The following is an 8,499-nucleotide window of genomic DNA, read 5'->3' as shown; positions in this document are numbered from 1 at the left end:
AATCAGATTCCAAACTCTCCACCATGGCCAAGACCAAAGAGCTGTCCAAGGATGTCAGGGACAAGATTGTAGACCTACACAAGGCTGGAATGGGCTACAAGAGCATCGCCAAGCAGCTTGTTGAGAAGGTGACAACAGTTGGTGCAATTATTCGCAAATGGAAGAAACACAAAATAACTCTCAGTCTCCCTCAGTCTGGGGCTCTATGCAAGATCTCACCTCGTGGAGTTTCAATGATCATGAGAACGGTGAGGAATCAGCCTAGAACTACACAGGAGGATCATGTTAATGATCTCAAGGCAGCTGGGACCATAGTCACCAAGAAAACAATTGGTAACACACTACACCATGAAGGACTGAAATCCTGCAGCGCCCGCAAGGTCCCCCTGCTCAAGAAAGCACATGTACAGGCCCGTCTGAAGTTTGCCAATGAACATCTGAATGATTCAGAGGAGAACTGGGTAAAAGTGTTGTGGTCAGATGAGACCAAAATCAAGCTCTTTGGCATCAACTCAACTCGCCGTGTTTGGAGGAGGAGGAATGCTGCCTATGACCTCAAGAACACCATCCCCACCATCAAACATGGGGGTGGAAACATTATGCTTTGGGGCTGTTTTTCTGCTAAGGGGACAGGACAACTGCACCGCATCAAAGGGACGATGGACGGGGCCATGTACCATCAAATCTTGGGTGAGAACCTCCTTCCCTCAGCCAGGGCATTGAAAATGGGTCATGGATGGGTATTCCAGCATGACAATGACCCAAAACACACAGCCAAGGCAACAAAGGAGTGGCTCAAGAAGAAGCACATTAAGGTCCTGGAGTGGCCTAGCCAGTCTCCAGACCTTAATCCCATAGAAAATCTGTGAAGGGAGCTGAAGGTTCGAGTTACCATACGTCAGCCTTGAAATACTTTTTTCCCTCACTGTACAATTTATTACAGTTCTTTTCCATCTTAACAGTTATAGTTCTTTTGCACTATACCATTTAGAAATAGTGGAATTAACAAAGGTTGTCAGCGAGAATGCATTAATAAAAAAAAAAAAAAACACATCTCAACACCAATTATGTAAACTGTTCACTCCAATTCCCTAATTTGTGTCTCCTTCAAATTAGGCCGATGCTGAATAGCTGACATATTGGCACCATGTTGTCAATTTCTTCATACTGTTTTACCACAATACAGTACTCTGTTTAAATAAAATAAAAGCTTGTTGGAGAAAATAAAAAATATTAGTTTAGACTAAGAGCTTGCAGAACAAAAAGTGTAAGTTTAAGACAATGCTCCAAAACTGCAGAATATCCAATCTCACAGAATGCAATTTAAATGCAGTGTAAAACATCCTAAATATCAACAATTGGTTGTTTTAAAGAACACAAAACTGTAAGTAATATGGAAAATACACCACAACCTAAGTAGTGTTGTTGACCACCTTAAGTAACAGTTTTATACAATGCTCCAAAATGGCAAAATGATCATTTTTTGCAATATATAACAGTATTGAAGCATCCTAAATATAAACAATTTGTTGTTTTGAATATCAGTGAACTGCGACTTAACTTAACTGTGCCATAAGTATCGCATTAAAATAAAATATATTGTAAACAAAAAAAACTTGAGAAAAAAATGATGTTGAGATAAAAAAAAATCGAATGCAAAATTTATTGAATTGTAAACAATAAAAATGTATCGAAAGGAAAAAAAAAAAAAGTTGAAAGCAAAAAATGTTAAATCGAGAGCAAAACTCGCCTGCAGTCCCTGTCTTTGCTTGCGATGCTGCAATTTTTGCTTTCGCCACCAGTTTCTTTGCTTTATTTTTTTTCGTTTACGAGTTTTGGCGGCGCTGTTTTGTAGTGAGGGCGGGATTTACAGGGAGGCGTGGATCATGGGTCTCCATTGGTCCAGCAGCTTTGAGTGACAGTTCTTCCTGACCCAATCAGTGAGCAAGTGGGCTGGTCTGACAGTCACCTCTCTGCAAAACATCTGACTTCAGCACTGACTGACCCATAGATTGAGTGGTTGCAACTACGTGGCTTCAAAATTTAATTATAAACAAAGCATGCTTTTAATAAAAGTTGTGGACAATCGTTTTCTACACATTACATGTGTTTATTTTATACAGCCTTTATTCACATCTTTATCAATGGCGCCAGTAATTTTGTAGGTGACTGTCCATATATACACTCACCTAAAGGATTAGTAGGAACACCTGTTCAATTTCTCATTAATGCAATTATCTAACCAACCAATCACATGGCAGTTGCTTCAATGCATTTAGGGGTGTGGTCCTGGTCAAGACAATCTCCTGAACTCCAAACTGAATGTCTGAATGGGAAAGAAAGGTGATTTAAGCAATTTTGAGCGTGGCATGGTTGTTGGTGCCAGACGGGCCGGTCTGAGTATTTCACAATCTGCTCAGTTACTGGGATTTTCACGCACAACCATTTCTAGGGTTTACAAAGAATGGTGTGAAAAGGGAAAAACATCCAGTATGCGGCAGTCCTGTGGGCGAAAATGCCTTGTTGATGCTAGAGGTCAGAGGAGAATGGGCCGACTGATTCAAGCTGATAGAAGAGCAACTTTGACTGAAATAACCACTCATTACAACCGAGGTATGCAGCAAAGCATGTGTGAAGCCACAACACGTACAACCTTGAGGCGGATGGGCTACAACAGCAGAAGACCCCACCAGGTACCACTCATCTCCACTACAAATAGGAAAAAGAGGCTACAATTTGCACAAGCTCATCAAAATTGGACAGTTGAAGACTGGAAAAATGTTGCCTGGTCTGATGAGTCTCGATTTCTGTTGAGACATTCAGATGGTCAAGTCAGATTTTGGTGTAAACAGAATGAGAACATGGATCCATCATGCCTTGTTACCACTGTGCAGGCTGGTGGTGGTGGTGTAATGGTGTGGGGGATGTTTTCTTGGCACACTTTAGGCCCCTTAGTGCCAATTGGGCATCGTTTAAATGCCACGGCCTACCTGAGCATTGTTTCTGACCATGTCCATCCCTTTATGACCACCATGTACCCATCCTCTGATGGCTACTTCCAGCAGGATAATGCACCATGTCACAAAGGTCGAATCATTTCAAATTGGTTTCTTGAACATGACAATGAGTTCACTGTACTAAACTGGCCCCCACAGTCACCAGATCTCAACCCAATAGAGCATCTTTAGGATGTGGTGGAACGGGAGCTTCGTGCCCTGGATGTGCATCCCACAAATCTCCATCAACTGCAAGATGCTATCCTATCAATATGGGCCAACATTTCTAAAGAATGCTTTCAGCACCTTGTTGAATCAATGCCACGTAGAATTAAGGCAGTTCTGAAGGCGAAAGGGGGTCAAACACAGTATTAGTATGGTGTTCCTAATAATCCTTTAGGTGAGTGTATATATAGTGTGTATGTGTGCGTGTGTGTATGTATGTATGTATGTATATGTGCGTTTCTTACCTACACATAAACTGGAACATCACATGCTCTTAATGAATATGATGCCCCTCCATTTGCCTCTTGCTCAATGACGTGATCTACATCAGTCGGCACTGTGTTATCTGAGGAGCTGAATGAGAGTGCTCTACAAGTTACATTAATATGAACCTGATATTAAACATGTTACTGTTAGGTGAATCCTGTGTTTTTTTTCAGTGCTGTATGTATGGGATCTAATGGCGGTGGGATCCAATGATTGTCCAGCTCTTGACTGCAGGTCTCTGCGCACACTGGGTGTTTAATGTGTCGCTGATAGTCGAGTCCCATCCCACACAGAGATCACCAGACCAGCCCACCTGCTCAATGACTGGGTTAGGAAGAACCGTCACTCAAACCTGCTGGACCAATGGAGACCCAGGATCCACGCCTCCCTGTAAATCCGGCCCTCACGACAAAACAGCGCCAAAACCCGTAAACGAAACAAATATAAATCGAAAGCAAACACAGGGACTGCAGGCGAGTTTTGCTCTCGATTTAACATTTTTTGCTTTCAAGTTTTTTTGTTTTGTTTACAATTCTATACATTTTGCATTCGATTTTTTTATTTTTGATCTCAACATCATTTTTTTTCTCGTTTTTTCTGTTTTTGTTTACTATATATATAATGCCATACTTGTGGCGCTATTTTGAGCCCATACTTAAGTGACTGAAATTAAAATAATAAAAGCTAGCTTGTTTAATGGATTGAGGTCAAACACGTTATTCATCCTCACAAATTATGAATAACGTCTGTAACATTCCTCTATACCACGCGCCTTCTTGTCCTCTTCCTCTTTTCTCCTCTTCCTCTTTTCTGTCCTGTGGACTGGTACAATCTGTGCCAAGGCACACTGAAGCTGTTCTGGCTGTAAATTTAAATAGTTTTTTCCTTTATTTGGTCACACTTCTGTAAATAGCTAGATACTTATGAAAATAAGACCTTGAAATATCTCATTCCCCACCTTCATTTTGGCTTTGAGGTTTTTACATGTCAACGGATAACAGATAGAGCACACACAGTTGTTTGTTTTCTCCAGTAAACTAAATGAAACCCGCTTATATTCAAATAAGTCGCAAACAAGTTTGATACCGTCCCCATCACTGCCCCAGTTAGCCTACAATACGCTGCCAGCCCGGTAGGAATTGGTTGGGAATTCATATATCGGTCTCAGTGAATTCAGAAACAACCTACCGAGTCAAGCAAGTCCGCAGGTAAAGTCTGATACCATCTGTTGCTTAATCTGCTTTACATTCGATCTGAACAGAGAAACACATTTTATGTAATCAAGTTATTGTATAATACAGATTTAAAGTCAATGTAATTATGCAAATGTACCTATTTGAATGTATGATTTAGTACCGAATTAAAATGTGCTACTATAAAACATGATTTGCTCTGTTACTAACACGAGTCTGTGGAAAGTTAAAAGTTTAACAAATATCGCTTTCAAAGCCCGAGGTCGCGTTTGTCCACATATGTTGTATTGTATCAATTTGCTGCTTTTATTGTTTTGTTTTGATCTGACTATAAAGATATCCCATTGCTAATTGACATAATTTAACTAGGTAATGCTGAATGGTGATGTATAAAGAGGATAATCCATTCCAAAATTAAAAACATAGAGAATAGAGTAAATAAATAAATTAATGTTGAAATAAATACATGAATAAATAAATAAATAAATACATACATACATACATACATACATACATGTTGAAATAAATGCATACATAAATAAATGTCTATTTATTCATGTCTTTATTTCAACGTGTATTTATTTATTCATTAATTTATTTATTATTTTCTCCCTGTATTTATTTTTAAATTTGGCATGAATTCTCCTCCATAGCTGTACAGTCTTTTACGGAATTAATTAATTTCTCAGTAGTAATTCTCTTTAAATCATTAATATGAGAACACTTTCGTATAGGCTTCTGCTACGTGTATTGTAATGATAATACAACTATTTATTAAACAACGTCTGTAGGGCATTCCTGTTTGTAACAAAAATAAAGTACACAAGCTGTTTTGTGCGGTTGCTGACCGCGTGTTTTTCAATTCACAGACAATATCCCACCAAAATGTGCATAAAGACAGAAGTAATGATGCTAATGGTATCCTGTTTCATCACAGAAGGTAAAAATGCAGATTAATAATAATAATAATAATAATAATAATAATAACGATTTGGGTTATTATTAATAGTAATGCTAACAACAATTATTATTATAACTATTATTATTAAGGATGATGATAATATTGATAGTAATATTTAGTGAAACCTTGTTTAAATCGTATCGTATCGTTGCTGTGACGGTCGGCTGTTAACTTGGGTGCGACTGTTTTGCAGTTGCGCTGGAGTGGGTCATTTCGTTTAACCCTCAGAGTATCTGCGCATTGGAAGGATCATCGGTGGTAATGGGATGTCATTACTCATACCCCAGGGGCCAAGTAACCAATGCATTCTGGTTTGTCAATTCACTGAAAAACAAACTTATCGACCTCCCGGCATACAAGGGCCGTACAGTATATCTGGGGAATAAAGTCAACTGTACTAACATGCTGAGATATCTGACACAGGACGACGGTGGAGTTTACAAATTTAGGTTTACGGTAAATAATCCAGAAAATGCATGGATCGGTAAAGATCAAGTGGATCTTTCAATCACAGGTAAAATAATTATACAACAGTTTCATACACGCTGGAAGAAAGATTAAACGGGTTTATAGTGCATTTTTGTTTGGTTGTATTGAATAACCCCTATGCATTTATTTATTTATTTATTTATTTACTTATTTGTTTATTAGATTGTTTGCTTGTTTAAATACATTTTTATTGGCAGTTTGGCTTATGTCAAACCAAACAATTTCCTCGCTGACTTCCAACAATGGCTGGATTCTGCAGGGAAGCAACTTAGAAGAGTGTCTGTCTGGAGATTGAGTTATACTGATTTCATATATGACAAAGCATAACCCTATCCCATATCTTCTCAATCATAAATAAATATATACATGGGTCAGTGACGAATAAAGATTTTAAAATGGTAAAAAAGTTAAAAATACAAATTAAAGCTCTTTCTACCTTCATTAGAATTATGCATGTATTTCAAAAAGTTTTATTTCTGAAAATAATCATTTATACTTTTTTATTATAAATCATATGATTTCTAGTATCAAACATGTCATACCGGATAACAATGATACATTTGCATATTTGACTTTGTTTTTTGTCAGCATAATGTGGGTTATATGTATTCATAGTTTGATCTCAATCTATAAAATAATCTCACAAATTTGGGATTTTCTATTGACACCGGCGCATTTTTTTTAATTAGTCATCCAAAACATAACGCTGAATAGTGAAAAATGATGGGAAATGTCTGAAAATGCTTTCTAGTAAAAATGATATGATTATTGTTGTATCCTTAACTCAAGGATACTTATGTATTTTTACAAGAAAAATCTGTGTTGTCCTACCTGACAGATATTGTTACTCGGAATGACATACTGTGAGATTTCATATGGGATGATATCTAAAGATAGTCTCAGCAGCAAAGATGTACTTAAAATAATAATTCTGTATTTAACCGAGAGTGAGAGTCACTAAATGTATCATTTTTTTATAACAGTAAATAATCAGAAGTGAGCATTCACTTTGATGCAATACAATTCCACTCAAGGCATAGGCTTTGATAAAACAGTAGCTGTAAAACATTTAAAGATTTTAAAACATTAAATATTTTCAGCACATTAACAATTTATTAAGTTATACAGGAAACATGTAAATTCATTTAAATTAATTAACATGTCAACTGATTAAAACGTATATTGAATGTTTTGATATCATAACATTTGAAATATATAGGAATTATGCTATTTATGAATTTGGATCTCTGAAAACTTGTAAATGGCTTCATGGCATAAACATCTGCCATCTCGTTTGTTATTTAAGGACATCCACACAGAAAACTACAGAAATAATGTTATAAATATGTTATTGTGTTAAAACAATATGTAAATGTAATGCCTACGCACTTAAAAATACTCATAAAAATAAAAGTATAAGCAAGTCACTCCAGATAACGAGTGATATTGTTGGATAACAGAAAGTGTACAAGTTTTAACTTATGAATCCGCCAATTACGTAACCATTTATATAACTGTATTACTTTGACCGACGACTATTCAAAGCCATCTTTCACATTAAATATACATAAAAAAGCAATATTATAAATGCTTTTTAAGTGTTGCCCAGTATGAAACATAATTTTGTACCCTAGTGCACCAGTGATGGAAAAGGTCAAATTATCAACATTTTAGGAGAGACTGACTAAACTTTCTGCACAGCTTGGGAGTCCTTCATAATCTTCTAAATGATGTAATGTCCTGTCACATGGCTAGCAAAATTCATTCTGATGTAAAAATGCTCCTGAATGTCTGTTGCCCAGAATGACATTGGAAGAAATCCCAATATGGACACAAGTTTTTTTCATGTAAAAATGAAATGTTTTTATACATTAATGCAAACACTCATACAATTATGCCCAACTGTTAGATCTAAGGTTTTATAATTTTTAATGAGTTTTTGTACCATTTTTGAATTTTCATTTTAGGTGTGGACAGTTATTTGGTATGACATTTTGGATGATTGAAGATTAATAGCTCCTAAAATTTTAAATACTCATGAAAAATACTCCTATGAGTGAATACAGATTGGAATGTTGAGACATATTATTCAGTTTTAATAACAAATAAATACATATAATATTTGTAATATGCTTGGGACACCAAAATTCATGCGTCTAGTCATTGACCCACATACATCTGTATAATCATTTCACGCCAACCACTCACTAAATAAATCTATGGCATTATACACTCACCTAAAGGATTATTAGGAACACCATACTAATACTGTATTTGACCCCCTTTCGCCTTCAGAACTGCCTTAATTCTACGTGGCATTGATTCAACAAGGTGCTGAAAGCATTCTTTAGAAATGTTGGCCCATATT

Source organism: Amia ocellicauda, chromosome 12 (genome assembly GCF_036373705.1).
Source record: "Amia ocellicauda isolate fAmiCal2 chromosome 12, fAmiCal2.hap1, whole genome shotgun sequence".
NCBI classification, from domain to species: domain Eukaryota; kingdom Metazoa; phylum Chordata; class Actinopteri; order Amiiformes; family Amiidae; genus Amia; species Amia ocellicauda.
Note: the sequence above shows the minus strand (reverse complement) of the source record.